The sequence below is a fragment of the Pteronotus mesoamericanus genome, unplaced genomic scaffold (genome assembly GCF_021234165.1).
Source record: "Pteronotus mesoamericanus isolate MK-2021 breed Mesoamerican mustached bat unplaced genomic scaffold, CSHL_Meso_final contig_2, whole genome shotgun sequence".
NCBI classification, from domain to species: domain Eukaryota; kingdom Metazoa; phylum Chordata; class Mammalia; order Chiroptera; family Mormoopidae; genus Pteronotus; species Pteronotus mesoamericanus.
In genome coordinates this window covers 14710267-14725830 of record NW_026555084.1, presented here as the reverse complement: position 1 = coordinate 14725830, position 15564 = coordinate 14710267, and the positions used below count along the sequence as shown (strand labels likewise).

At 40.0% G+C, this 15564-nt stretch overlaps 1 long non-coding RNA gene and 1 pseudogene across 1 annotated transcript; both read right to left on the bottom strand.

Moving 5' to 3' along the window:
- Positions 1-3943: 3943 nt before the first annotated feature.
- On the bottom strand, positions 3944-8310 carry LOC129066762 (zinc finger protein 300-like; annotated as a pseudogene).
- A 1473-nt stretch (positions 8311-9783) lies between these two features.
- On the bottom strand, positions 9784-11018 carry LOC129066540 (uncharacterized). Its single transcript, XR_008528706.1, has 3 exons — positions 10897-11018; positions 10200-10317; positions 9784-9948 (listed from the first exon to the last, which is right to left on the bottom strand). It is a non-coding gene; the product is annotated as an uncharacterized LOC129066540 (long non-coding RNA).
- Between the last annotated feature and the right edge of the window lie 4546 nt (positions 11019-15564).

The following is a 15564-nucleotide window of genomic DNA, read 5'->3' as shown; positions in this document are numbered from 1 at the left end:
AAAGAAACAAAGTGGAAGACAAAGAAAATAGTTCATTACCATTTAGTTTTTTGAAATGTGAAAATGAATGAATATATACAGTCAATTCTCATTATTCATGATAGTTATATTCTGTAAAGTTGCTGTAAAAACAGAATTAATAAATATTGAACAATTGCTCCTGGGGAAATGTGAGAAGAAAATACACACACACACACACACAAGCATACACACATATATGTATATATACATAATATATATCACATAGATTATAATCCTAAATTACAATAATTTGTGAATTTTACAACTTTGTGTAATTAAGATTATAATCTTAAAATCAACCTGTCCTGGTAGATTCTATTTTCTTTATTTTACAAAAGAGAAAATGGGGGGTCACAGCATTAAGTGACTTGCCCGAGGTCACTCCACTAAGAGGTGCCGGAGTTGAAGTCAGACTCCGACCTTTGTTCCCAGAGCCGGACTTTCTTGCACTGCACTGCCCTGCCGATGCTGTCTCCATCCTCGGGTCCTCTCTGCTTGAGAGCTGGAGTACAGGGAGACCGTCCCCTTGTTCAACCTCAGTTCAAAATGTGTGCGTGGGGCAACCAAATATTTCACTGCTCTGTGTGTGTCTGCTAATGACTGTAAGAGCACTGTAAGTATTGATTTGGGGGATTACAAATACATTTTAGCAAGTAGATAACTTTGCAGATACAGAATCTGTGAATAATGAAGATCAAATATATATATGTTTACTTTAAAAATAAAAAGCAAATAATGGAAGAATAAACCATTGAGTAAAATATTACCTATAAAGGGTACTGAGATGTAACCACTTACCCCAAAACTTAGTGGCTTAAAACAACACACATTTATTGTCTCAGTTTCTGTGGGTCAGAAACTGGGACATGAATTACCTGGGTCCTCTGCTTCAGCGTCTGCCACAAACGTACCGTCAAGGCACTGGCCCAGGCTGGGGTTTCACTGAAGGCTCGACTGGGGAAAGATCCAATTCCAAGCTCAACTGTTGGCAGAATTCAATGCCTCAAGGACTGTTGGACCAAGGGCTTTCGTGTCCTTGCGGGCTCTTGGACAGAGCCACTCACAATACCTTTCCATGCAGGACTCTCAGACTTGCAACTTGCTTATTTAAGGAGCCAAGAAAAGAGTCTCTAAGCAAGATGGAAGGCACAATCTTTTATAACCTAATCACAGAAGTGACGTCGCATCAGGGTTGCCATTTTGTATATATTAGAAACTACTTACTCATGTGGAGCGTATTACAATGGCCATGAATACCAAGAGGTAAGAATCATTGGTGGCCATATTAGACACTTTCTACCACAGCTAAATATCCTTGCCCCAGTCATACTTAAATGCTACCAAAGTGGCTAGACCATAAAAAAAAACCAAAATGCATTACAATATGACATAGAAGTCATTCTACCTGAACTAGAGAATAGTAAAAAGAAGAGAAAGAAGGAAAAGAAAAATAGAATAAAGACAAGAAAAAGAGTCAGAAACATCTAGAGATGAATACAAACAAAAGTATTCTAGAACACATGATGAGACTTAGTGTTACAGATCAGAATCAACTTCAAGATCAACCACTTCGGTGGGGGCAGGGGGTATAAGGTGGATAGAAGGTGATGGGGAAATATACAATTAAAAAATTAAAAATATAAAGATTACCCCATCCTCTTGATTTTCTACCTACCGTGAATAGTTCATTCTATGCTTCAACTCAACTAAACAGGCCAGGTAGTCTTGTAGGTATAACTTCTGTTTACTCCAGAATAGTAACAGAAAAAAATGAGAAGAGGAAAAAAGAGAACAGGAAAAAGAAGGTAAATCACAACTTAAATCAATCAGAGAATAATGGTGACCAAGAGAGAAAAGATCTACAGAATTTCATATTGGGAACAAGATAATGATGAAAATGAAAAAACAACAGTCAGCCCCCGGTCAGGTGGTTCAGTTGGCTGGAGCATTGTGCCGAACGCCAAAAAACCAGGTTCTATTCCCAGTCAGGGCACATATCTAGCTTGCAGGTTCAATTCCCAGTCAGGGCACATATGGTAGGCAACTGATTGACTCTCTCTCTATCTCTCTCTCTCTCTCTGCCCCCCCCGCCAAGCCTTCCTCTCTATCTAAAAGCAATAAGAAAGACCCAATAAAATTTTTTTTTTTAAAAAAGAAGTCATACAGAAGAGGAATCAAATAAGAAAGAAACAGCCAGAATCCGTTGCTAGATGGAAAGAGAGTTTCACAGCAGCTAGTGGCCGGTATGGTTTCTTGCTGGGTCACTCTATGTCACACAGCTACTTAGACTAAAGAAAACCTTACAGTTGCAGTCTAGTAAAGGACTGTTTGACTGACTTTATAAAGCTTTATGAACCAATTCTAGCTGAAAGTGAAAAACCAAAAACACAGCTCATGATACAAATATGGAACTGACAGATCATAAATTGCCATTGGAAATGGCCACTCAGAGATAAAGATTTGCTGAGCGGTCACTATTGGAAATGGCGGGGGGAGGGAATGAAGAACTCTAGAAAGAAGAATATCTGAGAAGAGGAAGAGCTCAAATGTTACCAGGCCTAAAAGCAGACAACCAGGAGCTAAAGAATAAAAATGGGGCCTTGATCAGAGGTGTAAACAAACTTACCAAAATTTTTTTTTAAAACGCAGCAAATAATGAAGTTGCAGAGATTAGTAACGCAGTAGACCATAATTGACAGTCACTAGGAGCCTGGGAAGAATCCTTGGAGACTGTCATTTTCAGATATTCTGCCAAATGCACACTTACCTAGGATTTTTGTTCCTTTTTTTTCTTGTATCAATACCATTGTCTTATTGTTTTATGCTAATGCAGCTGCTGAGAAGTTTTTGAAATACTTTTATCAAACTTATTGAGCTGACATTGGTTAATAAAAGTATATAGGTGTCAGGAGTACAATTCTATAATACATCACCAGTATATTGTATTGTGTGTTCACCATCCAAGCCATGTCTCCTTCTGTCACCATTTATCCGCCCATGACCCTCATCTACCTCCCTCCACCCTCTTCTGCCTCCAGGAACCACCATACTGTTGTCTGGGGGGCTTCTGGAGTGGGGTGACTGAGAAAACTGTTCTAGCTCCAGTTTATAAAGATGTTCAAAGCCAAATATGCCTTAGGTATTTAACTAGTAAGGCTTAGTTGTACATAAATATTTTTGCACCAACAAAAACTTTCAGCTCTCAAAGAAAAGTTATTAAACATTTTTTTGATGTGCCACAGTTTCCAGTTTGTGATCTTTCTCTCTCTTCCTTCCTTCCTTTCTTCCTTCCTTCCTTCCTTCCTTCCTTCCTTCCTTCCTTCCTTCCTTCCTTCCTTCCTTCCTTCCTTCCTTTATTGTGTTAGGCCACCAGACATAAGAGCAATGAAATAAGGGCACATAAGGGCACCGAGGACAGGATAGAAAATCTGGGAAACCAGGAGCAATCATGTCTGGAATGCAAATCAAGTTTACATGTCTACACATTGGTATTAGCAATCTGCTGTAAGAGAATAGAGAGTGACAGTAAAGAGGACAGGTAAATGGGCAAGAACATGCTCTCTGCCAGGATTTCATATACAGATTAGGCAGCAGGCACTGAGGGTTAAAGGGGGCTTTCCTCAAGTCACACAATCTGTGAGTAACAGAACAAGGATTAAAACCCAGGACAATTTGACTTTAAAACAGTATCTTTCCACCTCAACACAGTCCTAGAGGTGCAGGGTGAAGGGGAGCAATGAGTGAGAACTGTTCATTCCAAGATCCTGGGTCCATCCACAGACACAGATCCACTCATATTCTTGAAATGGAAAAACATGAAGACAACATTTATTGGTCCTTTCATAATAAGAATTTTACATATACACTTAGGTGGTGACAGTCAAGTCCCCTCCCCCAAGTACAGTTTCTATATCTTGGCATTTTTAATTCAGTCTTTCTTCATGCCCTCTATGGTGAATTACCGCATGGCCATAATTATGCTAAGCTAACATTAACAATATTATCACATCTGATTATTGTTATGTAGTACAATCAGGAACATGTAACTTCAAAATAGACTATATATGGAATTTGTTCTATTATACTGATCATTCAGTTAGCAATATTAAAAGTTTTACATGCCATTATGAAAATGCCCATCATTTATACCACTAAGATTTTTTGTATTTGGTAAAAAAATTAAACACTACATTAGGAACTTGCTGTCACTGGTAAAATTTTCTCAACCAGGATGTAAACTCATTGAATCTGTGGAGTTTCTAGTATTTTTTAAGGTCTGAGCTAACACTGAAGGCTTCTCTGTGCTCAGTCCATTACAGTTTTCACGCTGTTGTGAATTCTCTGTTATGCAGGCTGGTACCACAGTGAGTTGGGACTTCTGGATGAAGCCTTTCCCACAAGTAGCACAACGATAGGGTCTTTCCCCGGTATGAATTCTCTGATGTAAAACAAGGTCTGACTTCTGGGAAAAGGCCTTTCCACACTCAGCACATATGTAAGGCTTCTCTCCTGTATGAATGCGCCGATGTCCTGGGAGGTGGGACTTCTGAGAGAAGGCTTTCCCGCATTCAGTGCATATATAAGGTTTTTCCCCTGTGTGAATCCTCTGATGTCCAATGAGATGTGATTTCTGACAGAAGGCCTTTCCACACTCACTGCATTTGTAGTGTTTCTCTCCAGTGTGAATTCTTTTTGTATAATGAGGTGGGACTTCTCACAGAAGACTTTCTCACATTCAGTGCATTCGTACAGCTTCTCTCAGTGTGAGTCCTGTGATGTATAATCAGTTGTGACTTTTGGGAGAAGGTCTTACCACACTCTCTGCACTCATAAGGTTTTTCTCCTGTGTGAATTCTCTGATGTCTAATGAGAGGTGACTTCTGGGAGAAGGCTTTCCCACAGTCGCTACATGCATACGGTTTTTCCCCAGTGTGAACTCTCTGATGTATAATGAGGGATGATTTTTGAGAGAAGGCTTTTCCACATTCAGAACAGTCGTAAGGTTTCCCCCCCAGTATGAGTTCTCTGATGTACAACGAGATGAAACTTCTCACTGAAGGCTTTCCCACATGACTGCAATTTTGAATAGATTTTCCACATTCAATACATACGCTCTTCTCCCCAGTTTCAACATTGACATATTGAACGAGACGTTTATTGTAGATGATCTTTTCACACTGACTATCTTCACAGTGAGTCACTTCACTGTGAAATTTTTTATGCTTAGAATAGGAAACACTAGGTGTTCTCCCACACCCAAAATTCTTATTAGTGCTTTTTCTTGCATAACCCCTATTACACCAGAATAGGTTTACATTAGGTTTTTAGCTCCTTTCAAGTGAATCTCATTTATACAGTGTTTGTCTTGAAGCTTCTAGGTCTGTGCAGTCATAAAACATTTTTCCAAATGCATTATATGTATGGCCTGGCTCTTCAATAACTGCTTTGTTGTTGACTGTGACTTGCTTAAGAAGTTTGTCTTAATTTTCCTGTTTTCTCTCCAGCTGATCATCCCCTTGCCAGCCCTTTAAAATGGAGTAAGGGGACTAAGGTATAGAAAACAGGCTCCCTCAGTATCATAAGCTATACAATGATAAGAAGGGATAGACTGTTCAAGCTGTTCAACATGGGGTTTTTGAAAAGAAGTAAAACATTTTCAGTGTTTAAAATTGGAGGGTAGTAAATACTTTTACTGTATTTTCATTTCTCTATACAGTTATAACCAATCGTAAGACAGTGTTTAATGTTTTGACAAAAAAGTTTAAAGGTCACAAAATAATTATATTTTTCCCATTGATTATGAAGATTATTTTGCAAATCTTTGGCTTCCATGGTAATTTGTATTGTCCCTCACTACCATACAAAGTGAGGACCTATATTTAAATGCTTGTATTAGAAAACAAAAGAAGCCTCACATCAACAGTCAAGTTTCTCACTTAATAAGCTGAAAAATGAACGAATTAAACCTCAAATAAGTAGAAGACAAGAAAAAGGAAGATCAGAGTGGAAATCAATGAAATACAAAATGGACAAACTACAAAGGAAAATCAATAAAATCAAAACTTGATTATTTAAAAATTAATTAAATCAGTCTGTTTTAGCTAGTGATGAGGAAAAAAGAAGACATAAGGTGTCAATATCACAAATGAAAGTTGGACATAAAAAGTGAGGGAATATTATGAAAAATTGTATACCAATGAATTTGACAATTTAGATGAAGTAGAAAAAACTCCTTGAAAGACATGAATTACCAAAACTGACAAAAGAAAACCTAGATAATCTAAATAAATGTACATTAAGGAAAGAAAGCTCAGACCTGCACTGATAAGTTCTATCACTGTAATAAACCATAACCATGAGTATAATAGCTGTTCTAAGTCTGTGGGTCCTTCTGGTGAATCATTAGACCTTAGGGTGGTCTTGCAGACCTGCCCCTATGGACAGATACACAGATCAATAGAACACTATACGCAGACCAGAAATAAATCCTTTTGTTTTGGGCCAATTAATTTTCTTTTTTGCAAGGGTACAAGACCATTCAATGGGACAAGAATAGTCTTTTCAATAAATGGTGCTGGAACAACTGAATAGGCAATTACAAAAGAGTAAAATTAAACCTTACTTCACACCATATGTAAAAATTAACTCAAAATGGATCAAAAGCCTATATACAAAAACTTAAAGTTTAAAACTCCTAGGGAAAAAATGGGGTGAATTTTTATGACCATGAATTTGCTATGGGCCCCTAGCACATGGCACCAAAAGTATGAACTACAAGAGAAAAATAGATAAAATGGGCTTCATCAAAATTAAACTTTTGTGCTTCAAAGGACACTATCAAGATCATGAAAAGATAACCCACAGAATGGAAGTATTTGCAAATCCTGTATCTGATAAAGAGACATATCAAATAAGAAATTTATATCTTTACAACTCAACAATAAAAAGACAAATAATTCCAAAGTAGACAAAGGATCTGAATAGACTGTTTTCCAAAGAAGATACATAAATGGCCAATAAGCACATGAAAAGATGCTCAACATAATTAGTTATCAGGGACTCTTTTGGTTATAAAGTTGCTATATGACCCAGCAAGTCCAGTCCTAGTTTCATACCAAAGAAAAATATAAAACATGTCTACATAAGAACTTGTACATGAATGTTTATAGCCGCATTATTCATGTAGCCAAAAGCTGGGAATAAGCCAAGTGTCCATCAACTGATGAATGGATAGACAGAATGTTTTACATCCACACGTGGAATGTTATTCAGCCAAAAAAAAAATAATGAAGTACAGGTATGTGCTATAGTGTAGATGAATCTTGAAAACATTATGCTAAGTCGGGAAGGCAGAGACAAATGTATTTAAAAAGTAAATAAATTAATTTAATTAAAATAAATAAATAAATAAAAATTAGAGAAAAAAGAAAAAAGAAAAGAAAACATTATGCTAAGTGAAATAAGCCAGGCACAAAAGACCGCATTATATGCTTACATTTAAATGAAATATCAAGAATAGGCAAATCAACAGAAACAGAGTATGGTTACTTAGATCTGGAAAGAAGGGGACTAGGGCTATGATAGCTGAAGGAGACAGGGCTCCTTTCAGAGGTGATTAAAAAACATTCAAAGTTGACTGTGACAATAGTTGCACATATCTGTGAAAATACTAAAAACCACTTAATTGTTTACTTTCAATGGGTCAATTGTATGGCATGTGAGTTATATCTCAAAGCTATTAAAAATAATAACAGAAAATTTCTGGGTATAGCTAATTAAACATTAACTTTATACTAACACTGTGTATTCAAGCTTATATTCCACTATTCCACAATAAATATGTTTTATTGAAGTCACGTAAGCCTAGTAAATTTCTGCCAGAGAAGCTACATTGATTCCTAATTCCAAGAATTTGTGCATGTCCTCTCCTAGAGCTGGCCCTCTCCCTCCTCCTCCACCTATCCACACTTTAGATACACTTCAAAGTCACTGGGCCATACTTTGAAAAATGCCTTCTTAAATTATGCTCAAACTTTGCCGAGTATAATTTTCAATGAACTCCTAAAGAAGTAACTATCCTGGAAACATGCAATTTCATACAGTCATGAATTTTGATGTCGTGTCTTTCCATGTACGACCTATGTTACTGAAGAACATTTGCCTTCTATTGCCTTTCAATTTCTTTTAGAAAGGCACAAGAAATGATTTTTGACTGCATCCATAAGAAATTTCTCTTTTGTACATAACTCATTAATACTTCATTAACTAGTTGTTGAGTACCCACTCCATGCACAGTACAGGAGCAAGAAGAAGCAGAAGCTACTGATCTGGGTGGAAATAGAAGTCTCAGCCACCAGCTAATTAAAAATGAAAACAAAGATTTTATTTTCATGAAACTAATGTTTCTCTTGCCCTGTCTTCCATCTGCCTAATTTTTACCTAAACAGATCCAGTTTGATATGTTTTCGTTATGATCCATGGATCTTCTCCTTAGTCCAACTTGGGGGTGATGCCTGGTTTGGAAATTGGATGCCCTAGTAAATGGAAATCACAGAGGAGTTGGAATACACTGCACTGAAGGCAGATGAAAGGGTGCTGTTCAAGAGTCTCACAATGAAGTTTCTCACTGGCCCTAGCAAAGAAATGACCCTCCACTGGAGAGAGAAAAGAGCAGGAAGTCATTGAGCATCCAACTCAAACACAGGAAAAACGAGAGGCACTGGATTGGATAACACTGTTATGCAGGAAAGCCATCCTTACTTATTGAGCCCCAGTGGCTGCAGTTCTCCAGCGTCACGTCCCTGTACAGGGCCCTCTGAGCAGGGTCCAGTTGCTGCCACTCCTCCTGATGAAATCCACAGCCACACCCCCAAACGCCACTGGACCCTAAAATAGCATGCTCCTGATCCATGTGAAATGATCTTCCTTGTCATTTTTTACCATAACATACAAAACTAACTATATGCCCAGTTCTACATCATTCCTATTGAGAAAAATGATGTAAAATTCTGTCTTTAGCAAAGAATCAAACACGTCAGGAGAACAGAAGAGCAAAAGAGACCTAATCACAAGGGGAATTCAATAAGGGCAGCATTTCAAATAAGCAAATTATTCAGCAAATAGTATTGGGAGAACTGGATAGTCAATCAGTTAAATAATAAAGCTAAGATTTTACATTTAAAAAAAATAGACTCAGTAAGTTCTAGATGGAGATAAAAATCTAAATATCACAAGTTATTGGTATGTACTGGCTGTCCCAGGAAGAAGGGGATGTCAAATTAAAGACATTTTTACTTTTTGTATTTTCAAAAATATTTATACCAAACAGAGATAATTCAGGTGAGCCAGGAAAAAAAATCATCAAATGACTCTATAAAATGAAACACACACACACACACACACACACACACACACACACACACACACACACACCCACCCACCCACCCACAGCAAAAACTGGCATAGAGTTGGGGAGTAACCTCATAAACCCTGAGATCACAGCCAAGGTTACGGAGACTCAGAGAGCCCTGCTCTCCAAGCGTTTGCCACTGGATTATAACTCTAGAACTGCCTACTTGAGAGAACATTTACTATGGAAAAAAATAGACACTCATCATTCCATCTTATCGAGGTTTTATCCCTGGATAAACCGCCATAGTTTCCTAATAATAATGCTTATGGAGTTCAGCTCTAATATTATAACTGCCCTCTTAAAGAAATATTTTAAGACACAACTACAAAAAAACTTACCAATACAATTATAAAGGTCAGGACATCATCTATAAATTTTTAAAAATCCTAATGGCAAGAAATATTTCTCTTGAAACTTCAGATGATTCCTCTTTGTGGAGAATGCAAATTATGTATATCATGTCCTCTACCTTTCCACTGTGGCTGCTAGAAGAGATGGGACGAATCTGCACATAACTGACACATTCATATAGATATAAGATAAATATGCCAAGTATATTATATTTTATATAATTTATATATAACATACACATGTATAATTTGAATTATAATAGTTTGAAACTATAGGATCTGCATGTTACACACCAACTCCTTTCATTTCTTTATCTTTTGTCTGCTCTTCATTGTCAACAGTCCTAATTTTTAACTTTCTGCACTTTTTCACTTGATTGTGTGGAAACCAAGCACAAAATAAGGAAGCAACTCACCCGGGCCTTGGTAATTTTCTGTTTTTTCTTCCAAAAGAGCGGAGATCTGAGGAATCAGGACTGGGAGACAGACTGGAGTCTCGAGGGCCAGAGCTGACACTCACCATTCTAGAAGCAACTACCACAAGAAGTCAGGGGGACAACAGCCCACCTTGAAGGAGAAGGTCATTTGCTTCTTCAGAAGGGTCAGCAGGCACCATGTGGAGAAAGTCCTCTTGTGATTAGAATATGATCAAGAGAACTTGGTCAGGGTGTATTTTTAATTGGGTGAAAGCAGATATGTTTCCCATTGATTTACCGACACCTTATTGTTCCCCTTGAACAAGAAATTCTATTTGTAGGACTTTACCATAAGACAATAATCACAGACATACATATGTAAAGATTTAACTTTAGACGATGCAGTTCCCTGGCAATAAGAATGGGAATAAACAAATACAAAAGCGAGGAATGAGCCCATATTTCCTAGGCAGAAGCAACCAGCAAAATCCTAAGAACTCTTGCATATTTTCCCCGAATCCAGAGAATTTTCTTGCCATTGAATCCAATATTCATGGATTGAGGCTGTTGATTTTAAGATTTTTTTTGTTTAAAATTTTATTGCTGATTTTCAATAGTGCAGTTATCTATATAAGAAAATAGTGATGGGTTGGACATTGATAAGTGGGAATAGACCACAACACAAGAAGATACTTACCTGGAAAATTCTTCTCGGTCCCAGGAAGGGTCATGCAGGTAGGGCTGAAGTCACTCACAAGAAGTGAGCGTTCCCATGAGAGGTAGACTGTTTCACATGGGGTATCCCAGGCTTTGTCAAAATAAACCTAGAACAAAGCAATCAAATAGTCATGGTTGTCTCTGGACACTGAACTCTGCAACAAGTGAATAGCAGGTGTTTAATAAATGTTTGTTGAACGGAATGTACAACAATTTCAATAAGCTTAGAAAGAGGCAGGGCTGAAATCACATGAGAACGTGAAAAAGCAGCCCCTCACGTTTGAGAGCTGGCCTAGCACTTGTAACTCCTATTTACCATAATTACACACAACATCAATATCAGAGAAGGCCACTCCGTGACCATGACAGAATAAGACAAAAAGAGACCTCTGAAATCATGTCTAAACAGAGATCAAACATCAACACTGTCTAATCTACAAAATACCAAACACCCTCTGCTCCCAGGTAACATGAGTAACTGTAACTCTTTACCTATTACAGTTTTAGCTTCATTCTAGTCTTTCCTCTCTCTAGATAAGATTTATTGAAATTCCCAGTTACTGAATAACCTCACTTCCTAATAACATCCAATTCAGCAAAAGGCCCTTAAGCCCTCCTCAAAATCACCCAACCCAAGGCCAAATCTCCTCAGTCCTTTCTAGCCCCCTCTTCCTGAGACAGCCCACACTGCCCATGGCGTGCATATCCCTACATGCTACAGGAAGAAACCCACCTTAGTCAATGAGAGGGCATTCCTGTTGGTCTTTGACTAGAGGGAACTGACAATAACAATCCTATCCTTTTAGATTTGTTTGGTCCTATGTGCAAAGGATGTTTTCCTCCGTGAGGACTGAGTGATGGAGTGAGATGGTGGTTTGAGAAAACATGCGAGAGGCTTCAGCTTGTGGGTGGCCTCTGAGCTGCAGAAACTGTAAAGTGAGGCCTTGCCCAGTGCACTGAGATGGACCGTTAGCAGCCCCTGGTCCCCATCCATGACCCCTACAAAGCAGTGAATCAGCAGGTGCAGAAATCACAAATCCCAAACAGCCCCTCCACCCACACCCCCATCACGGCCCTGGCCCTGCAGGTCCACAGATCACTGGCCGGGCCACATGATACCCCGCCGTCCCTGATGCACAGATCATACACTCTCCCTCTACAGGTCCCCATGTGTACTCAACACTCATCCCATCCCTGACCCCAGACCCTCATAGAACTTCCCCACCCCGCACCACCACCCAACACCAATCCCAGACATCCTCACGACTCAACCCACAACTCCCCACTCTGACCCGCAGTCCCACCATCAGGCCCTGAAACGGCCATCACAGTTTAACCCGGGACAGCTGTCACATCCGCCTCGAGGAACTCTCCCGCTTCCGGACTGGGTGAGCAAGGCGTGGGGCTCTGGAGCCTGCACTGTTCGGGGCAGGGTTTGGCCCACTTCACATCCTCAGCGGCTTTGTTCGGAAGGCAGTGTGGCCACTCCCAGGTACTGTGTCTGAGTAGGAGCCGCCAGGCATCGGTTCCATACAAGCAGAGGAACTGGGTTTATTCAGAGCAGAAAATGATGAAAAGGATTGGAAGAGGAAGAGGAAATTAAGCTGCAAACTTTCCCAGAGAGATCTGACAGGAGATTGGGGAGGAAGTTGCTGTAGTACTGTACTTTACAGAAGATGACTAACCAGTGAGACAGGAATTTGGAATGGTGCTATCCTCCCATAGAGCGTTCTACTTAAAAGTGCTAGTGAGTGGTACAGGGCTGTTACATCAAAAGACAGTAATGCCGGGAAAGACAAGAGGCAGCAGGAAAAGAGGAAGACCAAGTATCAGATGGATTGACTCCATACACGCAGCTATAGGCATGAGTCTACAAATGCTGAACGGGGCTATTGAGGACAGGATATGGTGGACGCCAGTCAATCATTGGGTCACCAGGAATGAGAGCCAGCTCGGTAGCAAGTGACACAAATGGTAGAGCCCTTTACTGGAGGACTGCACTGTGGGAGAGGGCCAAAGTGATGGCAGGGTTCCTCGGGGCCACGCGGGGGCATACACATTCGATGACGCCCATAGGTGCAATAAGGAATCCTCCCGAGGAAATTACAACTACAGGACTACGGTGCAGGGGCTGATTGATGGCAAAAGGATATTGAAACGGGGAGAGGAGACTGAGGCACAAGATTGTTGAAAAATAAAATTCAACTGAGTAAATTTGACCTGATTGGCTTTATTTCATGATTCATAATTTGGGCAGCATCCCAGCCTAGCAGATAGAAAGGAACTCTGAGAAGCTGTACAAAATGGAAGACTTTCATAGACAGAAGCAGGTGGCAAAAAGGAAGAGTGGATGATTTCAGGCAAGGCTCCCCTGCCTTTGGGGAAGGGCGGTGTCCACCAGGCAGGTGATCTCACTAGGGCTGACCAGGCAATTCCAGGTTGACTGGTTGAAGGTCACATTCCTGGGTAATACGGATCCTTCAGCCGACAAGCAAGAGCCCTGGATCGATGATTGGAGATCTGGGTTCAAATCCTGCTTTAGTTAGCACTAATTTAATTTTTACTGTCAAATGGATAAGGTATAGATTTTGTGCCTTTCCTAGTTGCTATTACTATTTTTCCCCTGGCTGCTGATGTTTGCAACCATGATTTGTAGTTTGCAATCATGGATTATCTATTGTTGCATCACTCCAAAGTGATGTGATTAATCTGTGCAATTTAAGTGTATTGCAATGATAAGCATTAACAATCAGTCTTTGGCTTTGGCTTTGGGTTAACTGTTGTGCTTTGTACCAATATAGTGCTAGTTTAATTTTTAACCTAGAGAATATTTTTCCTAAGAGTTCAGATAATGAAAACAATTATGCTACCAATGACAGTATGACCCAGACATCACCAAAAAAAGACTCTTATTTTAAAGACACACCCATACTTGGATTAGGGAGATGAATAACTAACACAGAGCAAACTGCACAATATGCAATCTAGAATTTGGGGTTGGGCGTGGTGGAGAAGGGGTTGTGGAAGCACATATAGAGACGAAACTGACAAGTCTAGGGAGAGACAGGCAAGTATTTAAATAAAATGGGTTTTTTTTGTCTCCGCAAAAGATACCAATGTTGAGTTGAAAATAGTGGTTGCTGAATTAGATTGGCAGACCACACAAGCATCTATTATTTTTTTAAGCATTGACATAATTTATTTGTTGAAATATGTATAATACCTATCTAAAAAATTTAAACAAATGTTTAATATCCCTTTTCATGAACAGCAGGAAGAGGAGACGGCAAATGTTTGAAAGTCTTGTCAATCCATGTTATTCTGATGACTCTCTGAAGGAGGAACTCAGAAAAACACTTTCCTTCGGTTTACCATTTTATTGTAAAGGGTACAATTCAGGAATAGCCCAATGAAAGAGATGCACAGGGTAAGGTAAGGGGTTGGGGGGGTGGCAGCTTGTACATCCCACCTGGGTGTGCCCCTCACCAGCACTCTGATGTGTTCATCAACCTGAAAGCCCCCTAAATCTCACTGTTGAAGAGTTTTTTTTCACCAAATCACCAGCCCCGCTTCCGTCTCTGGCGGTCAAAGTTCCCACCTTCTGATCATGTGTGTGGTCTTCCATGGTGACCAGCCCTCGTCCTGAAGCTGTCTATGGGCCCCACTCTGATCACCTCATTAGTATGAACCCAGGGTGCTTTTCCCACGTCCCCTCTCCTCACTGGAACCTGCCTGTCTCATGGAGCCTGGGGGTGGTTTTCGTGGTTGTCTTCCCTTTATCAGGTGGTTCACCTACAGGTGAGCTGCGTTTACCTTCTGTAAGAAGACACCACCTGGCTCAGGAATGACAGCCCTGTCTGAAGTCCCAGACACGGGAGACCTAGAGAAGAGAGTCAGGTTGCCTATCACTGCCTTGTCAACTAAACCACCGATGTATTAGAATCTTAAAGTCACAGCACCATCGAAACAGAATCATAGAATGTTGTATCTGGATGGCACCAGAGAACTCACATAATCTAACAGATCAACAACAACAAAATCCTGGGAACAAAGGGTCACATTCAAGTCTTCTGATCGGCATGGCCAAGGACAGTGGATACACAGCTCCCTCGGGCCCACCTCTGAGATGCACCCAGAACTCCAACCCAGGGCCCTTTGTTCTCCTTGGCTTGCTATTCCCACCTTCTCCTGCCCAGGGGTCTCTGAAGGGAGCAGGTCCAAGGAGCAGAAAAATGACTATGGGGCAGCCCTCAGCGAGGCCCGGGCACCTCTGGCTGAATTCTCCGCTCGTTGACTAGGTATGCGCACGTGCTGTACTGGGGCATGCAGTACTTGTAAAATCCCTGAGACAGAGCACTCTCTGACTCCAATCGGTCTGTCCCAACAGGTAACTAGTGGGGGTTTTGTTTTACTCATAGGCTCCCCATAATAAATTAAAATTTTCTAATAGCAATAATACTTGCTCATTGTTTAAAATTCAAACATCCAACTATCAAGCAGAAAGCGAAAAGCAACTGAATTTCACCTCCTCACATAAACACTATTAACACTAGATATTTACAAAAATGGAGCATACTTTATATGCTTATAACTAGGGTTTTACTTAGTACACCATAGACACCTATTTCATTATATTCAAATGGCTCAA